The sequence below is a fragment of the Festucalex cinctus genome, chromosome 2, assembly GCF_051991245.1.
Source record: "Festucalex cinctus isolate MCC-2025b chromosome 2, RoL_Fcin_1.0, whole genome shotgun sequence".
Taxonomy (NCBI): Eukaryota; Metazoa; Chordata; class Actinopteri; order Syngnathiformes; family Syngnathidae; genus Festucalex; species Festucalex cinctus.
The window spans coordinates 35,318,227-35,333,989 of NC_135412.1; the positions used below are offsets into that span (position 1 = coordinate 35,318,227).

Genomic DNA, 15,763 nt, shown 5'->3' on the forward strand with positions numbered 1-15,763 from the left:
TCAGGGCTAGTCCTCTGCTGAGTCCACATGTCTCACCCACAGGTAACTTTTAATGGACTAAGGACAAAGCTGACCTGAATTTTCACGCAATGAATTATCAACGCACATTCAGCATTAAATAGAATAGGCTACATAGAGACATACATACAAATGAGACATTAACGGTCAGAGTAGATAATGAAAACGCTACATTTTGCAACTATGACTTGAGTGTTAACTATCGGGTTGGCGCTGATCCACTAAGTCCTGTACACGGCAGTAATGGATCATGTTTCAAACTGCTCGTGACTGTCAAACAAAGCAAGACGAAGAAGCCTCTGAATACTAATCTTATAGCCCATGAGCCCGATGTCACAAATTTGCTCAGCTGTGACAGTCATTTTGCAAAAAGAACTGGACTTTTGTGTGGACAAGCAAAATGTATAAAACACATTATTAAGGCAATACTATGTCTATATGTGCCTACATCTGTGTTTGAGTTTTTGAGTGTGAAGCCCACAAACAGCTTAATACTGTTTGTTACTATATGGTTTGTTGTTTAATGTCTCTAATTTATGTTTGAATATTTCACAAGTTTTCCTAGATGTGCTTTCACTCAGGTCAATATGATCAAAGCCTCTTTTAGCTGTATAAAATATCCGAGTTATCATTTTACACATCATTCATTTCACACACATTTGTTCTGGTTATTTTAAATAATAGTCGGATCACAATAAAATTTGTATTTTAAAATAATAATAATAATAATAATAATAATAATAATAATAATAATAATAATAATAATATGAATAAGCGGTCAAGAAAATGGATGGATGGATAATAATAATAATAATAATAATAATAATAATAATAATAATAATAATAATAATAATAATAATAATAATGCCCTAACCATAACTCGTAGTGTGAAAACTACTGAGAGTTTACACAGTTTACTTTTATTCTAAACCTCTCTCTGATCAGAAAATGATTGAACATGTTTTTGACCTTGGCAGAGGAAATAGTGACATTTTCACAGCGAGCATCCTTCAAAAATCTTAGTTTTCTACTCCTTCCTGTGTGTTTGTAAGAGCAAGCTCATTGGATGATGGGCCGTGTGGATGGAGTGCATGTGGCTAGGTAGGGATGGCATTTTCAGGGTTATTGGGTGGACAGCTGCCCACCCTTTGTGTTCCAAATCCGGGGGGAATCTGCCGGCCATTGTGGCTCCCTTGTTCTCCAGCCAGAGAGCTGAGAGTGGGGATTTCAGCTCCACAGAGCCGATGATTCCTAGTTTTTTTTTTTTTAATTGTACTCTCTCTTTATCCCGTGTGTCTGTGCTGTCTGTCTCTATATGCTTTGTCAGCCCCATCCAGCTATAGTGCAGTAACCAAGTTATAGCAGTGCAGGCTCTTGTGTCTGCTGTGGAGCATGTGCTGCAGCTCATTATAGCTGATGTGGGCACTTTACGTTTTCACCTTTTGTCTCGGTTAATGGGTGTAAAAAGCTAGGCTTTTTGTAGACAATGCTATTTTTGTTGAGTCTAAAATCCATACTTATCCTCGTTTTAACCACACAGCAGCTCCTTTCAAATCAACAGCGTGGAGAAGCCTCTGAAACAGCATGTCGACTGTCAGGCATTAGTCAAGTTCAGCTGAATCCTCCTCTAATGAGATTCCTTCAGGTGGGTTGACAGTGCCTGGGGGCAGAGGGATGCCTATTTCCGGTGTCTGGAAAAGTGCAGCAAAAATAGATTTAGCACGCAATGAGCTTTAAATTCTCTCCCTCCAGAAGCTCTATGAGATGACAGGTCCACAGATGATAGTGATATTGTTTTTATGAGTCAACATGGCTGAACACTACAACTAAAATATTTTAGAAGCCGTGCTTCCATCCCAAATAAAATTGCTCAGTGTGCATGGGACCATACTGAGCCTCCATTATTTGCAATGAATCAATCTTTGCACTCCTAATTGCCATACAATCAAACAAAGCCATATAAAGTTAATGAATGGATTATGAATGCCATGTTTTGAGCAGATGAGGACCATTACACAAGTACGGAACCAAATCAAACTGGTTGGCAAAATCAACCAGTAAATGATTTTAATTTATGGTGCAATATTTTTATGACCGTGAATATTGTGAAACCCATTTGTGAAATAAAGGCAAGGCAATGCAAGTTTATTTGATAGCACATTTCATACACAAGGCAACTCAATGTGCTTTACACAAGGAAAGACAATTAAGCACCAACAAAAAAAAGTAGTTAACAGCATTCACAAACATAGAAAACAAAGGTAGGTTACAAAATGTACTAAAAAAACAAAACAAAAAAAACCCCAACATAAATTGACAATGTTAAAACAATACACATCAAACTTTAAAAACATTTAACACAAGAAAGTAAAAAACAAACAAACATGATTTAAAAATGTTTAAAAGAACTATACTATAATGGTATGTGAAAAAGCATAGAACGCAGCAGTGGGAATACGCCGCTCCCACTAGGACTCATTTCATTACAAAAGACCCTCCACGGCGGCGTCCTCCATAACGCCAGCTATAGCAGCCACCAACTGACGTGCAGTGGGTGCGTGTCAAGACAACATGCTGCTATTTTTGTTTCATTAACGGAATAAAACGAAGCTCTGAGCATTGATGGCGGCCGGTTTCGTCAGGGAGGTGAAGTGCATCACACAGCAATCAAAGCGACACGTAAGTGGACGTTTGTGCCGTCATAAGCTAGCAGTTGGTATGACAAACGGTACCCTGGATAGCCAAGCACATCAACGCTAAAGTGGTGAGAAAATACAAGCTAGGAGAGGGTACGATCATTCGTACCACCGCCAGCCCTTATCATACAAAAGAAGTTAAACAACCGTCGTAAGCGACAGCGGCATTCGAGCAAGAATAACAAAATATGCTTGTCCCTAGTTCCGGCTGACGTAGCCCCATACAAAAAAAGAGATCGGCTCCCGGACACATCTTCTCAGAACCTTCTCGCGCAAACCAACACGAGGGCTCTGAGTGACAAGCAATGCTGGCGGTTGTTCAGGGCTCATAGGACCGTAGTTTACATACGTAACTTTCGTTCTATTTCGCCCCTCCCGACCGCCAGGTGGCGGTGCTGGAACCAGCACGGAATGCAGAATAGCAGCGATGTCACGAAGACCCTGCAAAGTGTACCTCACAACGGGGCCTCCGCAGGACCACGAACCACGTCCAGTGGAGTGACTGCGAACCGTCGGCGGAAGGGACCGACCAGAGACCCAGCATCTCCAATCCATTGAGATAGGCGTTGCTTGGAAACAGCGGCCCCCTTAGTTGGGCCATCGTAAGACACAAATAGCTGGGTGAATGTACGGCAGTGTGTCGTAGCATCCAACACGTGCATGTGTCACTCGAGTAATAATTCCAAAAAAGGGACATGTACGCTATAGTTCCGGATGACATCATCCCCATGTATAAAATGAGACGGGAACCGGAACACAGCCTCTCAGAACCTTCTCACGCAAAGCACACGAGGGCTCTGAGTGACAAGCAATGCTGGCGGTCGTTCAGGACTCATAGAACCGTAGTTACATTCATAACTTTCGTTCTATTTCGTCCCTCTCGACCGCCAGTAGGGGGTGCTTAAAAGCACGGGACGCCAGAACATGTCCTATATCAACTTGGATACTCAGAGTCATTTAATTAAAACATTTTAACATAGTACTGTACGTATTTATTTTCACATAAAATTTATTATGCATTTCTTTTCATGTGCAACAGTTCCCAGGTACCTTAATGAAAATAACGTCTAAAGGTACACTTGTAAAAATGCTTCAAGGATTAAAATAAATAAATAAATAAATAAATAAATAAATAAATACATCTAGACATTTTACAACAGATTTCTTTCCTTTGTGAAATTTATTAATTTTAGAGGCCGATCTGTCTCTGTCTGCCCTCATCCCTCCCACTTAATGTTAACTAGTGTTTGGCTATTTCCTCTTTTGACTTCAAGAAATCAAGCAATCACATTAAAATCGAGCACCCATAAAGATCTTATTACATTATCATATCTCCTGCGTTAGGCCGAGGCAATGTACCTCCAAATTAGTCACTTTTCAGAAGACCCCCAGCCTGTTTGTTCAACCATTAACATTACATCATCAAAGAGAGCAAGCCATTTTCAGCACTTCATGGTCAGTAATTTGTAAAAATAACACCCGCATGTGTGGATATAGGTTTCGGGCCAATGCCAGCGATATACAACATGTCATCACCAAAATCCACTTGCCAATTCATGTAGCAGTGTGGCGCATGACATTGCCATTCACAAATACACTCCAATTCCATATCAACAACTTGGCATAAAATATATTGCAGCATATTTCATTTTGTAATTATACAATGGATTTTATATATTGAAGGGATTTAAGCACAAGTTATGAATTCAATAAGCAGATTGCTGCCGTCAGGCTGAAACCTCATAAATCACAATTTGGTGAATTTAATATTTCTTCAAAAATCTATACTATTGGTCAGTCTACTTGTGACTTGTGTGGGTGTTATTTATTTATTTATTTATTTATTTATTTATTTATTTGTTTATTTATTTATTTATTATTTTACAAAATTATTTATAAACCTAAAGTGTTGAAAATGGCTTGCTCTCTTTGATGATGCAATATTGGGTTGAATAAATGTGCCATTTTTGGTTTGGACCTGATGCCAATGATATGCAATATGTCGAGGGTTAACTTTGAATAGATTATATTTCTACAGTAGTGATGTTTCTTTACCACTTCTTCTCAGACCAATATCAGTACGAGTATTCAACTCTTGAGTACTCACCCATACCAAAATCTGATACCGGTAGTACATAAAATTCTTCAGAAAAACAATGACATATAATTTAAAAGGAAAACCTATATATCCCAATAAAGCATTTTAATTTGAAAATGCATTAAATTAATGGCAATTTTATGTTCTTCTAATTTCTAGTTCCTGATCATAAAATGGCCTCTTGTACAAGTACCAATACATAAAAATAAGGCTGGAATCGACAATACCGATACCTGTTATCGGTACTCGCCCATCCCTTTTCTTCAGTAGCTAAATATTGAAGGCAAGGATCTGAATCTACCCAAAGAGTGAACATGTAATAACAGGGCAAATTGTTTGTAAAGTAGAGAAACATTTCTACATTTCTGGGTCAACAACCATAGTTAAGAACCACGAACACACACGCTGCATCGGCACTGACACATTAAAGCGCCAGGAAGCCCCATTTGTTTCCTGTCTCACGCTGGGCCGTGGTGTCTCTGTGCTCCATTTTCTGTCTCTTTGTGCCGTGGACTGTAGTTGGGAGGAGGGGATGTAGGTTGGAGAGGAGATGAGAGGAGAAGCATGCTCTTCTTTACATGGAAGGAGAGACATGAATCATAAATCAGTGGCTTATCACAAGCACAGCGTGGGGATAAATGACTCCACTAACCACAGTCAAAACAATTAAAACGCCGTTGGCTTTTACACGGATATCTCAACTTCACAAAAACCTGACGACTTGGTGGGTACATGATGAATCTTTCAATGCCTTTGGAAAAGCGATGATTAAGCATCTGCCTGTGAAGACGGTTTCGAGGCTGAGTTTCATGCTGAGATGCAAAATATTCAAGAACTGTGAAAAATTAATCAAACCAAATGCGGTAGTTGAAGCACAGAGGAGGCAAGGACAGATGTTGGGGGTTGGGAAGAAGACAGAGGAATAGCACATGAAGTGGAGCTGTCCAAAGTCAAATGCTTCTTAAGTCATACAATTGCAAGTTCACGTGAGAAGGTATTTTATCATGTGAGATTTCATTTCAGTGAGCTTAAGGATAAACTCAAAATGTATGTTTTGCTTTTTCTTTGTCTTATCTGCATATTTTGGAACTCGTTCATTAATGACCTTTAATGTCGCCCAAACGCCGTACTCTAAGCCCAATGTTATCGGATGAGAAGCTAGCATTAGCCACCATCTGGGAACCTGCCACCTTGACAGCAAACAGCAGCATGATGGAAGATCAATAACGGTGAATAAGGCAGGCCAAGCACTGGAGAAAGCAGGGTGGTAAACTTCTTAAGATGATGTAGAGAAAAGTCCGGGTCATTATTGGCAGCAGTGGAAGTTATTTCAGTATGAATAAAAAATGTTATTAAATGGCTAACAGGAAAGTATTGATTGGTATTTTTAGAGATCGCAACAGAATTCTCCTGCTTCTGGTGTAATTTTTTCCCCCCAAGTCAAATAATCTGCACACCATTTATTTTTAATGCTCATGTTTTAAGATAAATTTGAAATATTATATTACAGTGGTTTCAAAATATATACTGGTAGGCCTACTTAGTTATACAAGTAATAAAGGCAAATTGTGAAGGACAAACAATGTGAGGGAAGGAACCCAGTGTCAGGGGTTGAATAGCAAGAGTTAAATGTAATTGCTACTCACTGCATGTCTTCATGAAGCCTCCTCAGTTCAACCTCTGCCAACTATACATATTTCTGAGCACTTGTTTGTTATGGTTCTCATCCCAAAACAATCACCTGCTGCTATGTAATTGACCAGGTCAACATCATCAGCATCAAGTTTCCCTAACCTTTTCTCAAAACTTTTTAATAGATGGGAGATTCATCCTAAGCCCAACATCTTCACAAAGACTGTGTGGAATCATTTGGGGCCATATGTTTTCAATGTTGTGAAAATTCTGCTAAACAGTTGGTATACCTTTCTTTGGAACATGATTGACCACCACCCACACCAATTTATATTTCATACAAATAGTGAATGGTTATTGTGTTCTCAGATAGACAAGAAGAGACTCTGGATCTAGAGCAATCCCAATGTAATAACGTAATGATAATTGTTCTGCCCCACATTCAATCAACTCCTCATTTACAATCAGTCCAACAAGCAAACTTGACTTGGAGCCTAATCTTGCACAAAGACAAATGAAGAGTCACTCACACAAGTCAACTTGTCGATTCCACACATTTCTAATATTGTAGTAATTTTGTTAGCTCCTGACCTGTATAAAAGTCTTTAATAGATGTAAAAAGGTCAAACATGGAAGAAAAAAAAAAAAAGATGCGACCATCAACATGACAACCTGATGTTGCTACTGAGGAACTACTTTAAGAAATCCCCTTGAGGGGAATATTCTTTGACATGCTTGGTACGACAATCACATAATATTGCAGGCACGCAGACACAAACACGATCCACAGATACGCACGAGAGCGAAAAATGAATTACCGTTTTACAGTCGTGTTGTTAATTGTATTTAGTTACGTTAGGCTTAAAGCATCAGTCAAACAATATGTTTGACTGGCTGGGGTTACAGACTTTTGATGATAAAGTGTTGCTGAATCAAAACAAACAGCTACGTCTCCTCAACAGCAGGACAGCATCAGTGCTTAAAATTTAATTTAATTCGGCACCACATATAGAACAGCTTGCTAACTTTGCCAACAATTTAAAAACTAAAACAAAAAAATAGAAGGCCCGAGAACTAAATATCAGAAAGACTGCACTCCCATAAGAGTATTTTATTAGGCTAGTTACAAACAATGTTGTTGTAATGTACAACTAGCCCTTGTACCGGATTTAAAATGACTTTGCCACCCCTGGCTTGGAGTATATAAAAGGTGGGAATAAATAGATGGTGGGATGGGAGCCACCAAGCAGTAATGTGCACCCTGTAACGTGTGAGTGTGTGAGATCCCGCATGAGCCGTGTGGAGCGAGGGATGCATGGCTGAGCAATTCTTGTCCGGTTGGCTGCTTGTGTGAGTGTGTACGGTAGGGGGTCCCCGTGAGAGCTTTGATCATTACATAGTGTGACAGAGGAGTTCTGACAGAGAGGTAACACCCACCGCCCCGCCCTAATCTGAAACGCACACACGCACCAGCAACAATATTGTCATGACCACTCGTGTCACCGTTTTACAGATGCAGAAATATAGCAGGGGTTCACCTGAGGTTGTGTTTTTACCTGAAGGCTGTGACTAAAAAAAACAAAAACATTTCCACTGGCTATAATCAAAGCAAAAGTTTGTTTGTTCTGTTAATTCAATACTTTAAAGTGACTGAAAAATAGATCTCCATACAAGAAAATGTACAATCAGTAATTAGAATGAAGGAATCAATTTTTGGACTCTCCTGCTGAAAATGCTACACACTAAGACCAAAAATACAATCTCCTGTGGATCCTGTTAAGGATTGTTAGAGGGCGGAGCCTCCCAGCTCAAGTTACGGAGAGGCAGGACAGAAACTGGATTAATCACTTATTCATCATGACACTATCAGCTGGATCTGCCCTATTTGCCTCAATGTAAGCAGAATGTAACGGCAAATACGTGTCTTCCTAAAAACATTTAATTCAACGCTTTACTGCAATTGCGACCTAAATGAAGGCAAGTGCTCACAACAGAACAAACAATAAAAACTGTTACATTCAAAATGAAACTAGTTATTGATCAGATTATGGAAATGATACATGGTAACAATTGTCTTAAGTATTAGCGTCTTTGAGAGCACTGGTTCTCAACTATTGTCACGCAAGGACCCGCATTTTCATATTACTATGAATGAGTCACAATCCACTTTTTTAAAAGTCTAAATTACTGTACACCATATTTTAAATGAGAACCTTGTTCACTGTGAATGAATATAACTGCATGTACATAACATGAATGTCTTTTTACCTGGTCATTTAAGGTAATCAAAACATCTGCTTTTTATGAAATGAATGAAGCAGACCAAAGTATTATGAATTATTATGCTGCTTGAGATTGTGTTTACATAACGAAGTAATAGGCCTACTGTTTATGATGCATGCATGTCAAAGTAATTTCCAAAATTGTCATGTACTGGTGGTTGGATCCTAAAGCGCAGACGCAAATAAGGTTTTAACTCTTTATTTGCACAACTTGACTAAACGAAAAACAAGAGAATGCATCGAGAATCACGAGACGCCAAACCCCTTGGGCTGTGGAGCTGCACAGAGGAACAGTGGTAACAGAAGCAATAATCCGACACAAACACACACTTCTCAGTTTGGCTTAAATAAACAGTGAATAGATCTCATTGGTTGCGACTAGACATGTGGGTAACAGTACTGACATGGAAACATCTGGTTGGCTGTTGACCCAGTAAAGAGATTAAAGATTCTTGACATCACATATCTCCTGACATCACATAACATCACATAGCCTAAAACCAGTTGAAACTAGATGCTTGTTACATCAGTACATAACAGACACTTGACCTCACGGTCATGACCCAAACATAACCCTGACGTGACCCAGTCATGAGTCAAGACCTAAACATTACCACTGCATGACCCTAGTCATGAAAAAAATAGGCAGACAGGCAAGAGCAAAAGGAATTAAAAAAAACTGTTTATTCGCAAAAGAACTCAAAGGGAAACTAGGTACGGCAAATAATAATAATAATAATAATAATAATAATAATAATAATAATAATAATAATTATTATCATTATTATTATTATTATTATTATTATTATTATTATTATTCTTATTATTATTATAGTAACACACAAAAACTGGAAAGGAACTTATTACAAAAGCAGCCAAGACAGAACCCCAGGAAGACATGACTCACAGCGATAGGAAAAAAAGCAGCAAACACAAACAAGGAACCGACAAAAAGAGAAAGAAACCAGGAAACTAAATACAAACAATCTGGCGAGACAACAAGGAGGAACACCTGGACAAGAGACGAGTGGCTGAGGGAACTGACAGGAAGACAAAAGGGACCGGTCTGATGAGAACAAATGGACACAAAAACATAATGAGATAGACATAAAAAACAAAATCTAATCAAAACCAAATTAACAAAAACACAGATCATGACAACTACCTGTCTTTTATCCTCCAGCTGAGAGTCACTGTGTTAGAGTATTCCAGGAAGGTGCTGCAAAAAATATGAAAAGCTTTTTTTTTCTCAGTAACTTTGAGCAGTAAACAGCCACTTGAACGTGTTGAGTGGTTATTATAAAACCCGTTGAATACCATGCCTAATACTGTGTGTGGTGACGTTGCCATTCAAAAATCTGTAAATGAAAGTGAGCAACTGGATATCTCGTCATACAGATGCAGTGGATGCCAGCGAAATAGCGTACTTGACTGGACTCAAGAGGCTACTGGCCGGTATGCTATAGCAGGCCGGGCTTTTAGTCTCTCAGCGCACTAAGCTCTCATCTGGTGACGACGTTGGCTTTTGAGTCTAGGGTTGGTCGGACTGCACAGCAGACCACATTAAACTGATAAAGGTGCCTCTCACACCTCCTGATATAATGCATAATGATGACTGGAGTAGCTGAAGCCAGTAATAAATCTAAGTGCAGAGTGAAAAACAGTCCAGTGGTTTTAGTGTGGAGGAAAAGGCATGTCTATATACAAATGCATTGACAGATAAAAGACTGCTTCAAACAGCCATTTTTTCCACAGCAGGGTAAAATGAGTTCCTGAAGGCTATGATGTAGAAGCAATTATGGGTGCAACTTCCTGTAAATAGCAGTGAGCCATTTGTTGCAGCAGTTTTCGTTCCCGGAGTGGGTTATTTGAACAGTTTTTGCTTCCTTTCCTAAATGATCACAAGCTCCCCTGGCATATAACAATGTCTTGCACAGCTTGGGAACTTACTAACAACCAGAAGACATTCAATCTGTCACTACAAGAGCAATGTTTTGAAGAGGCGCCCTGGACAACGAGAGAGTTTTGTGATAAGGCACACTTTCTAGCGCCTACCTGTGTATGAGGAACACGAGGATTAACTGAAATTTGAAAAGACCAGCTAAATGTTGTATAAGTGTGCCTTTCATCTTCACACATTGCTAAGTCTGTAACTGCCATACAAAGCGGACTCATGCGAACAGTTACCATATAAGCTAAGCGGTGCTTGTTTTAAAGTGCTTGATAAATAAAAGAAGTTGAGTTGAGTTGTCTCATGACACTCGTCTGCCACATCACCTTGGTTGGGAATCACTGGGCTGAGCTCCTTGCAAATAGTTCAACACTTTTCTTGTTATACAACAGATAGAGGGTTATCAAGTGTGGTAGTGATTATAATCAAAATAAAACTATCCAAAATGATTCTACTACATTACATAGCATTTACATCTAATGAATAAATTCTTAGCCTCCAAATTCCTATTTCAAGAGCTAAAATTACAGTCCACACAAGCGTAGAGCCTAAATGAGCTTGTTGCAGGTTATAATTTGGTATTTTATTACCCAGATGTTAACCTCTGACACTGTTCAATATTCACTGCCCCTGGAAATGACAGACCCGTGACCCCCACAGGCAATCAAATCATCCATCTTTGAAAATTCCAGCACGCACACACTCTTGGCCCAATAATGGAACATTAATTTCCCAATTTATTTTGTTTCTGCTTGCCAGCCTGCCAGTCCTTCAGGTGTTTTCATTGTGGTTCGCTTCTCAGACAGCCTGTGAACTAGTAATTAGTTTCTCCTGGCTGTCTGTCTCATAGCCGCTGCGTGTGTGTGTGGGTCACATCCAGACAGAAATCAATTTCAGGCAGCGATCTATCAGCTTTTGTAGCAAGCGATCCAATCATCAAATAATGCATCTGATATCACGCTGCCAAGGTGGTCTGTTCAGGGAATGATTCACTCTTGCTCTGCCTCATTCACGTTCTCATGCACACACACCCTCATAGTATTACACGCACACACAATTGTGGTGATGGATCGCATTTGGAAAAACGACTAACTCAATGTCATCACAGGAGGGGGAAAAAAAATCTTTGCAGTTTTCTTCCTCGCTTCGATATCATCAATCTGAGATGTTCATGCTTTGTTTTCCTTTGATTCACTTTCTACATCTCCCGTAAACGATAGCTTCTACAGTTGGTAATTAACTTTTTGTCCGTGTTTCGCTGGGCCTGATGGATTTTGCAATCTTCCAGCCATTTAACACCTTTTACAAATGTGGACTTTTCGATTAACTGCATGCGAATGTAACACCATCGGTAACACCAAAGATGACTTGTCCTAGTTTGAACACAATGCTTTCCTGAACCATTGATGAACCAGATTTTTCCCATTGCAATACAAATAATCAGCGGCTGCGTTAAACTACTGCCATCCTAAATCCTCACGCGCATGCAATGTTTTGACCGTTTTAAAGAAATTCAATAAAAACGTTGATAAAGCAAGTCTTTCTGCTCTACAACAAGCATCGTCTTCCCAGAAAGTGTTGATAGGTTTACCACCCACTTCACTTGATATGTGTGTAACTTAGTGTGTTTGTGTGAGATGGTCATGTTTTGCCTCTTGAGACTTGGAGGGCTACACACCTGCCGTTCGCCATTGTGTCAGTATTTCCATGCAATTGCATGGTTCGTGTAACCAGGAGCAACTATGTGTTTGTGTGTTTACCAGCCGCATTCACAAAGAGTATGAGTATGTTGGCTGAATGCATACATGTGTGTGCGTGTGACATTGTCATAATATACAGAGACATATAGCCTCTCCCAGAGTGATGTTGTCATGTTTATCACATGAAGACAGGGCTCTGCAAATACTATAGTTCTATGTACGTCATTTCTACACACACACCCACCCCAATGTTTTTCTCAATTATCAGTGAGCCCGATATCAGGCATCAACATGCAATCAATAGACACGCTCATGCTCCAAGTCACCCACCTGCCGCTAACACAACACATCTTCGCATGCACCAACAGACTCATCTTTCTGTTCCAGTAAGTTGTCATTGACCCATTTCCACACACCGTTCCCTCTCTCGCTTCGTTTGCTGGCCGTCTCACTCTCTCCTTCAGGAGAAAGGTCAGCTCTCACCAGGAGACGAACCGGCCTGTTAGACACAGAATGGGCGGGAGTCGTATCCTAGTCCACACGCATTTACGCATTTTCAAACTCCCTTCACTTAAACTGAATCATGTACACTTCTAACCCTCCAATATTTTTCAACTGCATGAGAGCTATCACAGTTCACTGTCCAAAAAAAGGCTACTCCAGGGATCCATTTTTATACTCAATGGTACAATTTTTTTTGTGAAGTACCAACCGTACATGGTTCACAGTTGAACCTGTAGGTACAAATGTGTGCTGTTTATGGTTAGACAATATACATAAATGGTCCCAACTGGCAAAGGGACCACATAAGTAGCTTTTTAGGTACAGTTAAGGGTAGTGAGGCCGGGACTAGTTGTATCACTTTTTATACTTTTATATATATATATATATCTTGAAATCAATACATCATATATAAAAATATACACCAGAGGAAAGACCAAAGTCTTGGGTATATATTTTTTTGGATTCGTGTCATTTTCGTACTTTGTGTCAGTGCAGAGTTATAAGCCATCAAATAGAGGGAGTGAACGTGACATTTTGCCCCACCAATTTGTAAGTTGTCACACTACATGGGGTAAGATGTCACATTGGATTTTGCAACTAATAAAACGAGGACAAAATTATCCATGTTCTCCTGTTTTTTTGTTTGTTTGCTTTTCCAGCCAGAGAAATCGTTTGTCATTGATCTTGAGAATTTACTATAGTCGTTGATCAAACTTTAACAAAATATTATGAAACAGATTGAAGTCCTTAGGAACTGCTGGCATATAGGTCATAGCTCTCAGCCTCAAATGCCTGATTTGCTTCCCTTATGCTGGAAATTTGAGGTTAAATTGAATTATAAATAAATAAATAAATAAATAAATAAATAAATAAATAAAGCAATGGATGGATGGATGGTTCATCATGAAACAAACCAGTCCTTACAAGTGAGCATACTGTAGTTCCAACAACTAGAAAATCAATTTTTAAACAACGAAACAAAACCTAGCAAGCTAATTTCCTCACTCTTCAGACTCGACATCTGAAGGGCAATTCTGGCATATGTGAACCGAATTACCAGCGGTGCATTTTTCTTGTCCCATTCTTTGCATATGTGACAACAAACCCCAAAATGACTAAGACAAGTTGCCCCCCACTACCATGTTGGCTAATACTTGCTCTAGTTTAACAATAACTTAAAACAGATCAGTGACTGAGGCATGCCAAGATGCCTGAATCTCTCCTTTAACGAGTCCACATGATTTAGAATTTGTCAATGTACGACGCCTGTTTAAAAAAAAAATATATATATATATATATATATATATATGAAGTTGAAAATGTTTACTTTGGGTTGTGCAAAACAGATAACTGGCACTCATGTCAGCTCACAATGTGCTATTCTCTTCTCAGACAGTACACAACCCCTTACCATTTATATGAAGAGAACTAGTATTCCACTTTTTTTGTTGCGCCCTTTGGTGGAGAAGAAAATTGCAATGTGACAACTTACCCGTGATACAACTAGCCCCGGTCTCCCCTACAAGAAATTGCTTGGCTATGTGAATGAAACAGCACACTGTTGTATGGAAAGTAGTACAGATGATTGCCAATTTAATGCAGTTACAGTAATCCACTTCAAATTAATTGTCAGCGATTGATATGAAGAATTAAAATTACTGTTGTATGCGAACTTTTGTAATTTTTGGACACACAAAATGCACTGAAGCATGCAATGTTAATTTTTTTTGGGCTTAAGGTGGTTAATCCTTTAGGTACCAAGGACAGGGCCAACGGGGCCAACAATTTTTAGATAGTAATGTTTCCCTGGGGTTATGTTTGGTTGGGATTTAGCTGCTCCTTGGTTGCAATAGCAATAGTTTTTTTTTTTTTTTTTTTTTTTTTAATACTTGGTTCCACCAACATTCCCATGATCTTTTTTCTCAATTACATATATGGGTCTCGAACGTTACATGGTTTGGGGTTGTCAAATACAAGAATAATCAAAATTACTCAACTGGATGTTACCATTCACCCTGAGTGGGACTTGAACTCCATTCTCTCATATCTTAATTAGTGGTGTAGTGTTACCCGCTGATTTGGATACCCAACCAAATGTGCAAAATTACTAAATTGTGCTGGTCCGTTATTCGTCATTCATCAGCTCCATGGGCAGTGGGCACACTTCTATCATCGTTAGTCCGTCATTTTATTTTAACTATGCTTCTGTCATCATTTTGTCCATAAGCATTGATACCTTCCATCACAATTATCATAGACTTTTTCATAATTATTGCCCAAAATACAGCAATAGATTTATAAACTTTGTTAGATTTTGGGCTAGTTTTACATCAGTTGAAAAAAAGAAGATTTTTTTCACTTTGACATTTATTTCTCTCAACGGTGTTAGTGTTAATTAATGGAAAAAAATAAAACAATGAAACAACAGCTACATTTAAAATTGCAAGCATCCTTGACTGTCCTCTGCACAAAATAGAAGGGATTTTCCTTCTGATTGTTCTCTTTCTCTCACATGTCACCTTGGCCCCGTCTGCTGTGGCATCTCCTTATAAAAGGATGCCTTTGGGAAACGTCGTCAGACACCTAATGCAATTTTATGTCATGTAGAAATGCCATCCCCCGTCTAGTGATTATGACTGAGCAGACTATTTTGCTGGTGTTTTCAAAAATTTGTGTGGCTTTGTACACAACCCATTCAAAAGAACATCACATTGATGCCCAATGTCAGAGGAGAAAAGAGAAGTAGTTGAGTAAAAAGACCAATAAAAGATGAATTTGAAGGAGAATTTGATTCACTCTGACAACCCCAAGGAGACTGACACAGGTGGAATATGAATGAGGAGGAGAGTACTGTGTGCGTGCGTGTGTGTGCATGCGTGCCT

The 15,763-nt window shown here is 39.1% G+C and overlaps 1 long non-coding RNA gene across 1 annotated transcript in view; it reads right to left on the reverse strand.

Moving 5' to 3' along the window:
- Positions 1–822: 822 nt before the first annotated feature.
- LOC144013165 (uncharacterized) overlaps positions 823–15,763 on the reverse strand; it is a 28,951-nt gene continuing 14,010 nt past the window's right edge. The window contains exon 3 of the long non-coding RNA XR_013282157.1: positions 823–1,709. This is a non-coding gene — a long non-coding RNA (uncharacterized LOC144013165). The remainder of the gene's footprint in view (positions 1,710–15,763) is intronic.